Consider the following 18,156-nt stretch of genomic DNA (forward strand, 5'->3'; position numbering starts at 1 on the left):
ATTCCAATAATTTCAAGTCCAATATCTTCAATACAGATACCTCTGTTACATTTTGTTGTGATTACTTGGGATAAAATGGGTAATTTAAAAGAATATTTTTAGTAATTCAAGTCATTATTTTTATAGCCTAAACAGAAAATTATTAGGCTTCTGTTTAGTTTACCCTTACAAAAATTAACCATTTCACTACAGTAACTATAGTTTAACCATGGTATTTAGTTACTGGATAATTAACCATGGTTACTACAATATTACTTTAGTAAAACCATGGTTAACTTTTTTTTTTTTTTTTTTAACAACTACACACAATTATAAGAAATGTCACCTTTTGATATGTTATTTTAGTGTGAAGTTACTCCAGAAGCAGTAGTAGTGTCTGAAGAGGTGGCAAAACTGGGGAGAAAAATAAAAACGCATGCACCTGATCTCAAATGTATTTACATTTATGCACAATTCATGTAAACGTGTAAGACTCTAACTTTCTTACTGGCATGGTGTAGAGTGCACTGCTAAGAACAATGGTATGGTAACTTAAATGTGGGGTATGTGATTTGCAAAACGGCCGGCAGATTTTGAAAATACACAACTCTAAGGTCCTACCTTCTCTCCTCCAACGCTGGCCCTGACTCCACCCATTCGAAAAACATGGACGCGCAATCATGCACGAGCGAAAACTCAGATGCGCAGTGTTCTAGACTCACTAGTCAAACAGTGCATTCACCTGTCAGACAATTTTTCAGAGCAAATTGTTGACACGGCAGGAGGAGGGGGTCGCATACCACTCTTGAAAGGTGTAGAGCTGATTTTCTCATAACTGTAAAAAAAAAGAACATCGCCAGCCCTGGCGTCTGTACAGCGGTCTTCTATTCAAAACAGGATTCATAGAAATGTGGAACAACCCCACTAGCACTATAAAAGCTCTATTCTCCATACATAAATACAATCGCTTCCTGTTACTGGGTCACGAGCTTTGAGTATGCGCACGAACGGGACACGCGCGCCAGGGTGGTGGGGGAGGGGGCATGGTACGACCGTTTGATTGACACATTTTCTGTCCAATGATTCTAGATGGTCTTGAAAATGATTGGCTGGAGTTTTTCGAGTCCTGCTCGTTCCACAGATGATTAAATTGCTTAATTTTCATTTCAGTGCTTCTAATTTACAGCCAGTAAGTGGGTTAGGAATAGGATTTCAAGTTATTTTGAAAAAATGGTCAAAAAAGAAAATCACATACCCCACCTTTAATGTTAAATATGTATTAAATTAATAGGTATCATTATTGTTCCTTTTATTAGGCTACTAAGAAAATTAATACATTATTCTAACTAAATGAATACATTATATGCAATAAATTTGAGTATTAATTATTACCATTTATAGCCTACATAAACTTTATTTTTGTTTACTATTATGTGCTGTCCCGCCCATTACTGAAACGGAAAATATGATTGGTTCGCAAATATCCAATCGCGTCCGAAATGAACGTTCTGATTGGTGGATCTGTTTATTCCGACTGTCTGTCTTGCCAGTGCATCTATGTGCCTTTACATTTTTTTAAATAAAACAATTCACTCAACGGAGCTGCGGCATTGCGTTATTTTACATTTTAAAAGTTCCGGGTCAAATACTCGTTAACCGCAAAGCCCTGCAGAGGATACTGAGCACAGCTGAGAAGATCATCGGGGTCTCTCTTCCCTCCATCAAAGATATTTACAAAAACACTGCATCCGCAAAGCAACCAGCATTGTGGACGACGCCTCACACAAACTCTTCACCCTCCTGCCGTCTGGCATTAGGTACCGAAGCATTCGGGCCATCGTGGCCAGACTGTGTAACAGCCATTGTTGCCAACTTAGCGACTTTTCAGACCCCTTTAGCGACATTTTTTCAAAAAAGCGACTAGCGACAAATCTAGCGACTTTTTGGACAAACCTTAGCAACTTTCCAAATTCCAAATATCGCCAGTACTGCAAGCGTGAGGTCTGTCTTCCCCGCTGCGTCTGCTCTGTTCAGTGAGCGGCTGAGAGGAGCAGCACATTCCGTTGACTGCACGCCAGCGGACATAGACATGAATGAGCTGCGCATGTGCACGCTGTGTTAGCAGGAACCAATCAGTGATCACATAGCAGCTGCCTTCTCCTTTGTTTTAATTCAAAACATTTAATTTGACCGTTTTTTCTTGGCATGCGCTTATATTCACTACTAATCAGAGTTTTTTAGTTCATTCCGGTTCGGTTTCTGAACTCTCCGACTTCAGATCGTATATTTACAGACTCTATACATTTTACTTATCCAAACACAACAATAAACCTTCTTCAAACTCATAAACATGTAACGTTAGCTAAGTTCCGTTCCGTTGTCTAACAGAAAATATGTAATTGAGAACCGTTTTACTGGACATTCGGCTATATACTTATATAAAAACAGTATGAGCACGGTTTAGGGGAGATAACCGTTATTATAAACTGAAGTAGGCTACAGTACCGACAAATTAGGCAGAATGCAAATATGACGCGATGACGTCATTAATATGCTAATGACGCATGACGTCATCTGGCGACATTTAGCTACTTTTCGAGAAGGCTTTAGCTACTTTCCATTGAAAATAGTTGGCAACACTGGTAACAGCTTCTTCCCCAAGCATTCAGACTTCTCAATACACAGACTGGACTGACACACACACGTGTCCTGAGTTGCACTTTACTGATTTTTGTCACTTTATAGCTGGCTGCTACCTCAATAACTGCTATGTGCATAGAACACCATCTCATAGTATGTTATGTTTACATTTGGCATTTTAAGACACTCATCTTTTGCACTACTGTGTCTTAGACGGCGCTGCACTGTCTCTTACTGAGTCTATTGTCCTGTTCATTGTTAGTAATGTATTGTATTGTCCCGAACATTTTGCACGTGCACTATATAGGTATGCTAATTGTGTCTGTGTAGTCTCATGTGGTTTAGGGTTTGTCCTATGTTGTTTTATGTAGCACCATGGTCCTCGAGGAACGTTGTCTCGTTTCAATGTGTACTGTACTAACTGTAAAAGGTTGAAACGACAAAAACCACTTGACTTGACTCGTTGTTCTGGTGGCCACACGTATCATCACTTATTTCAGGTGGGCACACGTAAAATCCTAAAACAGATAGGAGGGCATACGGTATATGCCTGTGTATGCCCTAGACTACACACCAGAAGCCGTTTCTCTGATTTTCCATCATTATTACCTCTACAATGCACTGATCTCTATTGTTTGCACGAGTCGTGTGACGTAACAAGCGCTTGTCTGCTTGTGTTTTCAGCATTTATGAATGTTAAGATGAGTGGAGAAGAAACAGTTCACATCCTGAACAAATATTTGCTAATATAGGCTAATCAATTTTATTTCACTTTGAAGCTCATGATTATTGTTCGTGGTAACCAAATAATCTCCCTGGTTAAAATAAATAAATAATTTAGAATCGATATTTAATCGGAAGTATCGATACTTTTAGGGTCGATCCGCCTATCCCTATTACAGTCACTATTCACTTTCATAGTTTGGGTGGGAAAAAAGTGCAACAAAAGACAGTTAATGACATTCTGCCAAAATCAAACACAAGAAAAACATAAGGGTGAGTAAATGATGACATAATATTTTTGATATATACATTTTCATAATATAACTTTTTTTTAGATGCTGTAATTAAACGGACTAATAAAGTAGCCTTGCTAACGCTTACTGCCTCCTTGATAATCCGTGTTATGGCAGCATTGGGAAGATTGAGGTCCTCCGGTCTCTCGACCATCTATCTCACTGACTATACACAATAGAAATGCGACTCTACGATGGTTTTTGTTTTGTTTGTTTTATATGAACAATTTTGTGTCGACTAGCCGTCTCACTTATCTGAGAGTTAAGTTACTAACGTTGTAATGTAAAATGATTAAAACCCATTAAGTAACTAATATCGCTACCTCGTGTGTATTTGAACGATTTGTCCCTAAATCAACTCAATGCAACGAAAAAATGTACAGTGTGCTTGTTTTGCAGCCCGCTTCATCATCCGAACCCATGCGGTTCACCTTTCACCTCTCACAGCGCTCTGCTTTGACGTCACTAGTACTTCCAACCAATAGCAAGCGTTCAAAGCCCGTCTCTTTGACAGGGGCCGTTCAGACCGAACGTATTCTGCGCTGGAAAAAAAAATAGTCAACGCAGAACGCAAGTGTCTCGAGGCGCGTTTAACACAAAGTTATTTTTCTATTTGATATGGCATCTAAAAAAAAAAACAGCGCTCCTGTAAAAATGTGCGCAGACGGACACAAAAATGTGCTCGGTGTGAATAAACAATGACGTGATTTATCAAAGCTAAAACGAAAAATAACTTTTAAAAACGATTGTTTCAGAGTTACTTTCAGTTGACCAGACGGCTGTTGTTTTTGGGGCACTTTTCAGTACGAACCATTTGGATGTCAATTAACTGAACAGCTGGTAAATGGTATCGTTTATCTGCGTGCTAGATCTTGTGAAGCGTAAACTGTCAGAATGAACCCCCAGGCATCACAAACTGAATGTGAAAGCCTTGTTTTCTTTATCAAATTCTGCCTCTTTGCTCCTCTTATCACATTCTTCATAAATCATTTGTGTTTATTTTCATATTAGCAGGGCTTTCCAAAGCGTGTGCAAGTCACGTAGCAGTTCAGTGCTACTGCACAATTACACAGAATGTATACCAGTAATTTCCAGTTATGGCATAGCTTTCATATGAATGTTGGAAGCGAGTAATGCTGAATAAATGTGAAAGACTGATGTGATTCTCTGATTAGCAGGACCAGAAGCAACGGTCGATTTTGCGAGAGGTTTTTCGTAGCATAACACAGTTTATCCAAATGTAACTGGAGATGTATTTTATTAAGTTTGTTAACTGTTTAATGATAGAATATTGATAACGGTGTATGCGTCTAACGAAGAGGATTGTGTGGAGTGTATTTTTGTGGATATGAGTGTAAAAGGAGAAGTTTAACATCTCCATGTGTGGTCCCCCTTAAATGGTATTTCAGGATTTAATACCAAATTGCGTGTGGTTTTTTCATCACTAATCCAATCTACACAGACCCATAAAGAAGCACTGGCGGGAGTGTGGCGTCTTTTCACAGCTTTAGCATTTTATTATTTGCCATACAATTGTCAACCTCAACTGTGGTAAATGGCCAATCATTTCCATTAACATTTTTCCTTTGCTTTGATGTTCATCAAAAGTCCTGAGGTTAGTTTCTCAAAGCACATAACATTTAACATAATGTTGTCTTTTTATGGAAATTTGTAAAGTTTAATTCTTCTTCTTCAAACTCTAGCAGATGATGTCATTCAGATAGCTCAGAGGTTGTGAGAAATGTTTTATGACCACTTTGAATATTACTTTTTGCATGGCCTTGGTTGCAGTTTTCTTGAGCCTGTTCAGCAGTTAAGTTTCTGTTCATTAAAGTACATTTTTGGGTGGAATAAAATTAATTATGGAGCAAATTCAATGAATAATTCTGCCTAAAATACCTTGGGCATGATCTAATCTTCCAATAACCCAACACAACTCACACATTTGAATCACTAAAACAGCAACAACAATACATTTAAAAATTCCAAATGAAATTAGTGGCATCTTAGATGGCTGAAGTTAACAAGATCACTAAATCTGGCTGCCAAGTAACCATAAATGTAATTTCATGTTTTTAAATGTAATTTTAGTCAAGTATGGAAAGAGAGTAAACAAACCACAACATTCCATTCTTTGGTAGACTTGAAAAGCATTTATTTTAGGACCGCTAAACCCTTTTCTTTTTTTCCTCTCTCTCTCTCTCTTCTTGTTTTGATTGATTTGGTGTCTTGGTAGTGTATTATAGTAACACCCTGGTGTCACTACTAATATTGACCAGAGGTTTTAATAGTCACAAATTAAAATTCTCTCATCATTTTACTTACACTCATGCATCCCAGATGTGAATGACTTTCTTTCCTTGGCAGAATACAAATGAAGATTTACAGAAGAATATCTCAGTTCTGTTGGTCATCAAAATGCAAGTGAATGGTGACCAGAACTCAGAAGGTCCAAACAGGACATAAAAGCAGCATAAAAGTAATCCATACGACTGCAGTAGTAAAATCCATATCTTCTGAAGCAATATGATAGGTGAGTGAGAAACAGATCAATATTTAAAGGGATAGTCTACCCAAAAATTATCTAATTATTTACTCACCCTCATGATATCCAATTAGTTTATTACCTTCTTTCTTCAGCAGAACACATTTAAAGAAAAATATATCAGCTCAGTACGTCCTTAAAATGCAAGTGGATGTTGATTTCACTTTTGAAGATCCAAAAATCACAGACAGTCAGCATAAACGTCATCTATCAGACAAAATAATGTCTTCTAAAGCGATACGATCTCTTTTGTGCAAAAAAGATCAATATTTAAGTACTTTTAAACTATAATCCATCACTTCCGTTAAGCTTCACGAGGGGGTGGAGATATACTAAGCTAAATATTTGCATAGGGGTAATTGTTTTCATAAAGTAAATTTTTTTTTTGATAAATATCCATTTAATTACTTTGCTTACAGTACTGCGATGACTTATCGTAGTAGTCATTCTCCTTGATGTATAAAGCCCTCTTGCTTTCTTTCTACAGTAATTTAAGCAAAGCGAATGTGTCACCTACATAGCAACAGGCCACTTCAGCAGAGAGTTTTGTAAACATGCCAGCAGCAAAAATAATAACTTTTCATAATGATTAATTTTGACTTAACTGAACTATTTTCTGCTGCATGGAGACTATTCACATTTCTACGGAAGAGGATTAGGGCCAAGCAATAATAAAAAAATAAAACCATCTCGAGAATAAAGTCATTATAATGCGAGAATAAACTCATTAAATATCGAGATTAAAGTCATTATAATGCGAGATTAAACTTGTTAAATTTCGAGAAAAAAGTCGAAATACAATCTTGAGAATAAACTCATTAAATATCGAGAATAAAGTCATTATAATGCGAGATTAAACTTAACGAGTTTTTTCTCGAAACACAACGACTTTATTCTCGATATTTAATGAGTTTATTCTCAAGATTGTATTTCGACTTTTTTCTCGAAATTTAACGAGTTTAATCTCGCATTATAATTACTTTATTCTCGATATTTAATGAGTTTATTCTCAAGATTGTATTTCGACTTTTTTCTCGAAATTTAACGAGTTTAATCTCGCATTATAATGACTTTTCTCTCGATATTTAATGAGTTTATTGTCAAGATTGTATTTCGACTTTTTTCTCGAAATTTAACGAGTTTAATCTCGCATTATAATGACTTTAATCTCGATATTTAATGAGTTTATTCTCAAGATTGTATTTCGACTTTTTTCTCGAAATTTAACGAGTTTAATCTCGCATTATAATGACTTTAATCTCGATATTTAATGAGTTTATTCTCAAGATTGTATTTCGACTTTTTTCTCGAAATTTAACGAGTTTAATCTCGCATTATAATGACTTTAATCTCGAGATGGCTTTATTTTTTTTTATTATTGCTTGGCCCTAATCCGCTTCCGTACATTTCCATGTTATTTTTATTAAATAATTAAATATATACACAAACACACCTGCTTTAGTTGGCATTATAATTGTCTTGGCATTATAGTTGTCATTCAGTTCAAAATTAGATGGAATACATTTGATTAATTTAAGTCAAGTATGACAACCTTCGTTCACGTATTGATGCAGTTCTACTATTCATCTCTATAGTTTACACATGTGATTTTCATCAGCATTTGTCAATGAATTTCAATTTTATATCCTTTGCTGCTTTAAGTAATGTAGACTACATTTTATTTCCATATTAGCCATATAACACAGAAGTATTGCAGCATGGTGAATTCCATTTATCCCTGAGTGGTAGATAATAGAGTAGTATAGAGCAGCATTTGTGGTTTGCTGTAAATTCTTATTGACTTCAAAATATCCATAAAAGAGGCCTTGTTGCAAAGTTACTCACAGAATACCAAAACTTTGTTTTTAGTCACAGTGCTGGCAGAAAACAAAAAGGGAGTTAAACTCCAAGACACTATTGCCATACTTGCTCAAGAGGCATACATTCTTATATTCAGATTTAAAGCATTTACTGAGTGTAAACTTAAAATTGCTTCAGAAACCTGATGTGCATTTCATTTACTGGCCTAAAGCAATTTTGCAATATTCAGATGTTAACCGATCTTTTCAACATCAAGCCAAATAACTGCTAAAACATGATCAAACGCACTTGAAAACTAACTCCTAGTTCATCTACTGACAATATCACGCCTGCCCATGGTTCTCTCCTTTTCCTAGTGTTGGCTTTCACAGAGTGGTATGAAGTCAGCTTTTCCCTGTTTGTGTGAACACCCATTGGCTGTCCATCAGCTCCTCAGCACCCACTAGACAAAAGTAGCAGCTGTTTCTCAACTGCTACTTAACTAACAACTAATTTCTCCATGTGATGCGTAATTATGAGTAGTGGAAGGGCTGCTATAAGGAACAGCCATAAAACTGTATTTTTAAGGATGATGATGCCTATGGTATTTGTTGCCATTGATTTTAACCATTTGATCATGCCTTCAGTTAAGAGTCTGTAAGAGTATCACAAAATTTGTAATTGAAAGTTGTACATGCAGAATAAGCCATTTTAGAAAGATACACAATAAAACTCATTGTGCCATCAATTCAGATGACTAATACAGTGTCATTATGGGAATTGGGGAAAGTACAAGGCAAAAATAGTAATGTGTATAAGCTTGGTCAAATGTACAGTAGACATAGATTTGAGACCAAAAAAATAAAAATAAGAAATGGTTTAAATTACATGAAAATTTCCAACCAGAAAAAGAAAAACAGGAGATCTGTGGGTAGTGAATAACAATTATGGCTGAGTCGAACCAAACGTACCGTATGTAGGCCAATCGTTTAATTTCTTTAAAAAATAAACTCTACTGAGCTCCATTGAAAGTTTTCTTGAAAAGTGTTCTTCAGTTCATTCACAGACGACATGTGTCAGACCCCTTTTCAACCCATTTTTATTTTTTTTCCAAGAATTCTCACATATTATGACTATAATTCCTAGTCACATGCTTCCACAGGTCACAGTTCCTAAGGAAGGATAAGAAGTCTGATTTGCCTAGTCTCATTCATTTCCTCTCAAGTTCCATTTGAGCAAAGTTTGAATAGAAACAGGAAAATCCATCAAGCCCACTCCAATATATGTTTTCAGGAAAGGACACCAATAGAACATAAATACTGCAGTCACTGTCTGGACATTTGTCTGCTTCTGCTTGAAGACACAAGACAGATAAGCATCTCTGAAGAGGTCATCCAAAGGCTCGTGGTTGAATTATGGTTAAAAGAAGTTTAAACTGGAATACATCTGAGATTTAAAGTCAGGGTTGCCAACTCTCACGCATCTGGTGTGACACTCACGCATTCAGCCTCACCGTTAGATTGAGGCTGAATGCGTGAGTGTCACGCCAGATGCGTGAGAGTTGGCAACCCTGTAAAGTACTGAAATTATCTTTGTGAAGTGACTGTTGTGGATACCTGGTTGTTCTTCTATATCCCTAGGCTGCAGATAGCAGAGAATGTCCCTTAAAAGGTTAAAAACTGTACATCATACAGTTAAAGGGATAGTTCACCCCAAAAAATAATAATTCTCTCATTGTTTACTCACCCTCATGCCACCCCAGATGTGTCTTTCTTCTGCAGAAGAATATTTCTGTTGGTACTCACAATACAAGTGAATGGTGACCAGAACTTTGAAGGTCCAAAAGGCAGCAAAAAAGCAAAAATCTAAAAGTAATCCTTAAGACTCCAGTGGTTAAATCCATAATTTTGAAGGAATATGATAGGTGTGGGTGAGAAACAGATCAATATTTAAGTATTTTTTAAAACTGTAACTATACACTTTTACTTTCACTAAAACATTCTAGTGTGGAAGGTACTTTCACTTTCACATTTTGCCACCTACTGTTTGAGGCTGGTCAAAGGAGAGTGCTAGCAAAAAAGGAATTCAATATTGATCTGTTTCTTAACCACACCTATAATATCACTTCATAAGACATGGATTTAACCACTGGAGTCGTATGGATTACTTTTATATTGTCTTTGTGCTTTTTGGACCTTCTGAGTTCTGGTCACCATTCACTTGCATTGTGAGGACCTACAGAGCTAAGATATTCTTCTAAAATCTTTGTTTGTTTCCAGAAGAAAGTCATACACATCTGGGATGGCATGAGGTTGAGTAAATGACTAAATAATTACATTTTTTGGTGAACTGTCCTTTTAAGATTTATGGGAAATGTATTTGGTTGAGGACAATGTTTTTTATGAACATTATTAACAGTCTGCAAACAACTTGTCCATTTGTTAATGCTTTGCGCGTGATTAGTTATATTTTACAGTCAATCAATCCATCCCAGTGTTGCCAACTATTTTCAATGGAAAGTAGCTAAAGCCTGCTCGAAAAGTAGCTAAATGTCGCCAGATGACGTCATGCGTCATTAGCATATTAATGACGTCATCGCGTCGTATTTGCATTCTGCCTAATTTGTCGGTACTGTAGCCTACTTCAGTTTATAATAACGGTTATCTCCCCTAAACCATCAGATGTGTTTATCTCCCCTAAAGTATATAGCCGAATGTCCAGTAAAACGGTTCTCAATTACATATTTTCTGTTAGACAACGGAACGGAACTTAGCTAACGTTACATGTTTATGAGTTTGAAGAAGGTTTATTGTTGTGTTTGGATAAGTAAAATGTATAGAGTCTGTAAATATACGATCTGAAGTCGGAGAGTTCAGAAACCGAACCGGAATGAACTAAAAAACTCTGATTAGTAGTGAATATAAGCGCATGCCAAGAAAAAACGGTCAAATTAAATGTTTTGAATTAAAACAAAGGAGAAGGCAGCTGCTATGTGATCACTGATTGGTTCCTGCTAACACAGCATGCACATGCGCAGCTCATTCATGTCTATGACCGCTGGCGTGCAGTCAACGGAATGTGCTGCTCCTCTCAGCCGCTCACTGAACAGAGCAGACGCAGCGGGGAAGTAAGACCTCACGCTTGCAGTACTGGCGATACTTGGAATTTGGAAAGTTGCTAAGGTTTGTCCAAAAAGTTGCTAGATTTGTCGCTAGTCGCTTTTTTGAAAAAATGTCGCTAAAGGGGTCTGAAAAGTCGCTAAAAACAGCGACAAAGTCGCTAAGTTGGCAACAATGATCCATCCTGATGATCAGTGCTTCTGATTGCACTAAACCACTTGAAGCAATGAACTAATTTTTTTTATTTTTTTTTACTCTTTTTTAGTATTTTGACTCATCCATCAATGCTCTGTGAAAACCTTTCATAGAAGATTAAAAAAGATATGGTTCACTTCACCTCATGGTTCCAACTCACATGAATTTGAACTTGGAAAGCACTATTCTGATAAATACTTCATACCTGTACTTTGACAATGGACTATAACCTCCAGTAGAGGTTATCCTACTTCTAGGGTGGTGCAGGTCCACGGCAAAAGCATTAAATCTGTTTTTGAAAGCTAAATTTTGCTCAAAAAGTTTGACAATATTTACAAACTATGTCAAAGAACCTTTGCAAAATTTTTGGTCTAATGTATTCATTGCCTTTTCCATGAGGAGAATTTCATCACTTCCATGAATGCAGTCGCAATGTTGTCTTAATCTGTGTTGACAATTTTGAGACTTCAATGGTCTATTTGTGAACACCACCCTGCTATTTCATAAGAATGACCACAATGTTGTTTAAACACTCCTACATTTCTAATAAATGTGTGCAAGTGTGTGTTAATGTATGGTTTATGCCAGTATATTTGGATTTTCATTAAGTATTTGGGAGTTTCAGTCATCTTGTAAAAGTACCAAACCATTTTTTGTTGAATGTTGTTAGGCAACACACATACAAGTTACAGAGCGTGACACTTTTCAACCATCCTGTTTTCTTATAATAGATAATATAAGTTTATGTTAGGACTGTGGATCTCGGGTTCAGCTAAATACATTCTATGTGTAAAAGTTGATTTTTGTGTATTGCGATTGATGTCTTACATAAAGGGTTATTTCACCCAAAAATCATAATTTACTCACACTCATGCCATCCTAGATGTGTAAGATTTTCTTTCTTCTGCTAAACAAAAATGAAGATTTTTTTAAGAATATCTCAGCTCTGTAGGTCCACGCAATGCAAGTGGATGGTGATCAGCCTTTTAAAGCTCCAAAAAGCACAGACAGTCATAGTCAATTTAATCCATATGACTCCAGTGGTTAAATGAATGTATTCCAAAGCACTACAATCACTTCAGGTGAGAAACAGATAAATATAAGTAATTTTCACTATAAGTGGATTGGCATATTTATGCAAGAAGTGACACAATACAACATGGAAGTGCCGTTTGATTTGTTTACAAGAGAATGCTGTTCACAAGCTTCATTGGTTTGGCTTTCATTTCAACATGCCAGCTTACAGCTTATGTCATGCTAGAGGCAACATGAACTGGATCCCTCATGGACATGCATTGAAGAGCGATCTAAAGTAAACAATTATAGTGAAAAGGTCTTGCATATTAATCTGTTTCTTATCCAAAGATATTGTATCACTTAAGACTACATTAATTTAACCACTGGAGATTAATAGATTGCTTTTACTATGACTGTCTTTGCGTTTTGAAGCTTTAAAGTGCTGATCACCATCCACTTGCATTGAGTGGTTCAACAAAGCTGAGATTTTCTTCCAAATTTTTGTTTGTGTTCTGCTGAAGAAAGTCATACACATCTGGAATGCATGAGGGTGAGTAAATTATGAGAGAATTTTCATTTTTGGGTGAACTATCCCTTTCATATTAGTTTGGATTCCCTGTGTTTTATTTTGTTCCTTTCTCAGCCAGTTGTTACAATCATTCAAAATACATGAAAATTATTAGATTTCTTTTGTATAATGTAACAATCTTTTTTCTCACCCACCACATGTCACTATTGTCTGAATGGAAAACAGTCTTTTAATGAATGGAAATAGTCTTTTAATGAGTATAAAAAAGACCAGCAATACTGGTCATCAGCAAATGCTGTGTTTTGAATGCTGGACAATGTATGCTGCTGTCCCTACCAGTCTTAAGGAATCATTCAGACAGAACATGTTCTGTCAACAAAAAAAAACTGCTAGGTGCAGTGCAAAGAATTGAACAGAAAGTAGGTGTCAAAAGTTCTTTTTAACTTGACACCGCATCTAAAATGCCAAAAAAAAAAAAAACAGCAAGATGTTGCACAGCGGTCAAAAACAAATGTCTAGTGCATGTAGAAAAACTAATAAAAACCGTTAGAAGTGTGCAGATGTATGCAAAAACAAGCCTCCTCTGGTCAACAAGCTTCATCAGAAATAATACGCTGGTTGACCACCATTTCTTGCTGTTGATCAACATGGTTATGATGGCATTCCACCTGCTAGGCCAGAACCAAACCAGCACTAACAAGCATGGAAATGTATGTAGGTCTAAGCTGGTCTTTTCAGAAGGGTAAAAGGTTCAGGCATTTTTCATTCTGAAAATCTTTATACAAACTGGAAATAGAAGAGGGATGAGAGATATATCTGCATACTTGTAAACATACAAGTTAAAATGCCTGTGTGATAATTCCCCCTCTTGATGCTCTGTTATTCTTCTGGATATGCTCAAAGTTGGACCTCCTTTCTTGAAACTGTTTACATTCTTTTATTATTAATTACATTGATCGACCCAGTTTTATGCACCGATAAAATCCATTATCCAGCCATAGTTCCTTGCTGTCATAACAAAATATTTTAGCTTTCAAGAGCAGAATCAAAACATTGCCTGCAAGCTGCGTACACCCTGCACCATCAACAGTTGCATCAACTTTCCTTCTAATCTGCCCTTAAGCAGGGTCTTCATCTTCACCCATGCATCTATTACACTTCATATCTACTGCACACCTGGAGATCTTGTCTTTCACAGAGGACAGTTTTGTTGTTGAAGGTTTGGGCAGTGTATTGGAGTGGAGGAGGGTGGTAACGCTCTCCCTTCGGCTGTCAACACCTCCATTTTGAGTGGATGAAGGAACTCAAAGTGAATGAATAACAGGCTCTCAAAGCTCACGCGAGTGATGAGAAGTGAATGTCTGAATGAACCTCATTGAGACACACCTGTGTAAAACACCACCTTCACCTGGTTGAACTTCTGACCTATTTATGAGGTTAAGGGGCCATACACTACAATGCCAAGGACTTAATCAGATGTGAAGCCGCAGGTCATTAAGACATTGGCCTCTTTTTTTTTTATATATATCTCTGAAGTGCTATGCTGTAAGATAACACATGCTCACCCCAGCTAGGACACAGCTGATAAGAATTATGAGCAAATATATATCCAGAGAAAAAACAAACAAAAAAATACACGATCTATGCAACATAAGAGCAAGAGTGCTGTTTTGCTGATTTACATTATGATATTCAGTATAACAGCATGATTGTGAGTGCTTTTATTAAACAGTTCCATAAACAATAAGATAATGTTGAGTAAATTACATTTTAGACACAATATGGCCAGTTAATTTGTCTACTTTAGCTCCACTAAGAAAACAGTTACAAATGAAGCCAAAGCAGGATCAGCCATTTGCGGAGTTTGTTGAGTACACACCAATATGCTAATAACTACATAAAATAAAAATAACACAAGAAACAAACTCAGATAACGCAAGAAAACCATGTTTACATGAAACTTATACAGGCATGTGCACAATGCTTGAGAACATTGGATAAGCCAGTAAGAATGTGTTTACATCACCCCAATAAAGAAAAGCCATCTAGGTCGCTTCCATAACCATATACGTTGTCGGCATAATTGGTGTCATGCATGTTAACACGCGCTGTGAAATGTTCCAGTGCTGAAATACTAAATGGTAGCATGCAGAATGCTGCTTTTCCATTCAAATGAAAGTACCAGGACTTTATTTAGTAGTACTTAATATAACTAATCCCTTATTTTGCTTTCATACTGAAGGCATCTCTTCTGAGGAAATACTCCAGAAATGGACCTTGGCTCAAAAATATTATGATCAATGTAGCAGTTTTGAAATGAAATGAGGCATTCTAAACAGACGTCATTTGAGGGATGTCTTTTTGCACACCAATGGCAGTGGAAAAAGCGGGGATGTTCTGTACACATTGGACACAGGGCTCATCAGAGGCAAACAAACAAAAGCGGCTCTGTGATGATGCATGAGCCTGTCAGAGCGCGCCGAGCGCTGAATACAGACCAGCCAGTGTAAGGTCAGACAACACCTGAACTTCTCTATCCATCACACTCAAGTGGGCTACCACACACACTGAACCTCATGTACTTGCGCATACACATAAGAGCACACATACAAACACTCTGAAAAACTGACCTTCACTCTGCAAGTTAAATCTTATGTAATTTCTGCACCACTAAGGACACCAATGGAATTGCTAAAATAATCACTGTTTTCATACAAAGTCGCGAACAAACAGATAGTCCCGCCCAAAACTCAGTCAATGTTGCTGTGTCAGGCAGGATGGGAAGCAGATTTCCGAAACGTAGGATTGCAAGGGAAGAGTCATTTATACAATATTTATGAATAAGGCGCTACCTAATTTGTTAGAGTTGGGTTATTTTTACTCTGACCAATAAGGGAACACTTTTCTGTTTAATATTACTGAACAGTCTAATAAGATCGCTTTTGACTCTTCCTGCTGTGTTTCGGAAATTCACGAACAGGCTAATCAAAAACCAGCAATGTTTTGATAATGCCACAGAGCCAAATTGCTACACTTTTAGGTGAAAACCACCTACAAATGGCTTATTTGCACTTAACTCCACATATTAATGTAGGAAACAAATAAGAAATTTTACTTTGCAAAATTAACATTAGATTTAAATGGAAACTGGAAGAACCTCCAAATACCCAGACAAGAATGTGCACACACACAAATACATACACGTACACATACACACAACGGGTTGTTTGAGTTCCTGTTGAGTCTACATTTCTAGACCTAACATACTGTAACCCTGCCGCCAAATTGCAAAATCTCAACTGCAAAAATAATTAATATCCACCGCTCTACCATTTTCCCCCTGCTATAATTTATGACAGAGCATTCTTAAGTGAATCATCAAATCCTGTAAACGCTCTCATGAATATCCCTGAGGTATCCTTGGTATCCGCTAACAGTGTTTCAAACCATGCCTGGTATTCCTTGCCAGTTTTTTCCCCCACCTTTTCAGTTTTTGATGCATCAAGGGGTAAACGGTCTGTTTGATTATGTTGGCCTGAGAGTGACATATTTTCCACATCAGCTGCTCTCTGAACAATATCATAAAAGAGGTGTTATTGATACAAGACGAGTTTGTGTTGAAAAACGGATGTATAGAGAAGAAAGATACATATTTGGGGAGTTAATTTTGGCACTTGTGGTGTAGTTTTTTCCATCTCATGCGTGTATGAGGGGGATTCTTTCCAGGAACAATTTTTAAAGGAGATGCTGAATGTGGACTCCAACACAATGTATACATATTCACAAATAAGTCCATGGTTGTGGCATCATAAAACAAAGCTGAACAGCATCATGGCCACAAATACACACAGATTCCCACCAGATTCTCTCTCATTTACTTGCTCCATCTCTCGATCAGAGAAGGTGTGTAGTACACAGACCTTCATAATATGCTGTATGTCTGCATAAAGAGTTCTAAGTACTTGATCCACATTAACAACCAAGTGTAACATCCTTTCAAAAAGCTTGTATAAAACAAATTTTTGATTTATACTGTTTTGAGATTGTTTGGATTTCAGCAGATGTTGTTTCCACTGCTTTATATACTGTCTGAAAAGTCCAAGTGTTGCCATGGTATTAGTTTATTAGTTAGTTAATTCTCTATTGCTTCTTACTTCTATTTTTAGGAAAGACTTTTATTATTCTGTCCCCAGGCAGACAGACAAATATACACACACTGATTTCCCACTGTGCAGTTTTGACATATTTCTCTTGCTAATGTACAGAGCTGATCCCTAAATAAACCGCTTCTGGTAATGCTTGTCAACTGTTTCAGACATTAGTTGGTCTCTGCTCAATGAAATTATCTTTACTTTTTCTTACTTTAACATTTAGGATGGCCATCTGTCTGGTCTGATAAATAGACAAACCAAAACATAGTTAGAAGTTTGGGTTAATGTAATCAAATGGTGTAATCAAATAGTGTGAATTAAGGTGAGCTGAGTTACTTAAACTGTGGTTGCTCCATCACATGCAAGTCTGTTACCATTCAAATTTTTATATTATTTGTTTGTTTGTGTTGGAGTTACATTACAGTAAATTGTAAAATTCGGATGTACAAAAAACGTCATTAATTTACCCTAAATCTCCTGATTTAATTTTTTGTTTTATGCATAGTGATTATTACTTATATGATATTATTGTACATTTGGGGAAGAGCTTTATTTAGATTTTTGTGACTTGAGGTGAATCAGAATAAGAGAGTCTAAAGAAGCTTTCCCCACAAAACCCCAAGAGGTATGATCAAACAGTATTAACAAATATGGGATTGACCATTTGTAAGAAAAGAGTCAAATAAGTTCTATAACTGTTTTCTAACCATTTGTGGTCTCATCATTGTGTATTGAGTTCCACTGAGCTGCGTCATGGACAAATGCACAAGCCGTTCTAGCTGTGTACATAATTTGCCTGTTGAGTGTCTCATTGCACTTGCAGATTTCCATCATATATGACACTTTTGTCAGTCATTACCACCATTTTCTGCTATGCTGTGACTAATCTCCATCAGACTCCAACTCTTGACTCTTTAGAGATGGCACCGAGCATCATCACTGGAATGTCATTCCAGCTGCTCTAGCCTTAAGTTCCTCATTCTCACATTTAGTTCACACATATGCCGAACTATCACTTTGCTCAGATATATGTATGAAAAGCTCCAGAAGGAAAACACTTTTCAAAGAATGAAAAATACATAAATCAAAAGCTTAACATATCAATTTAATTTTCCTCTCTTTCCTTCTCTCTTGCTTAGACTTCAAATCTGGATGCAGTACGTCA

This window comes from Xyrauchen texanus, chromosome 4 (genome assembly GCF_025860055.1).
Source record: "Xyrauchen texanus isolate HMW12.3.18 chromosome 4, RBS_HiC_50CHRs, whole genome shotgun sequence".
In the NCBI taxonomy this organism is placed as follows: domain Eukaryota; kingdom Metazoa; phylum Chordata; class Actinopteri; order Cypriniformes; family Catostomidae; genus Xyrauchen; species Xyrauchen texanus.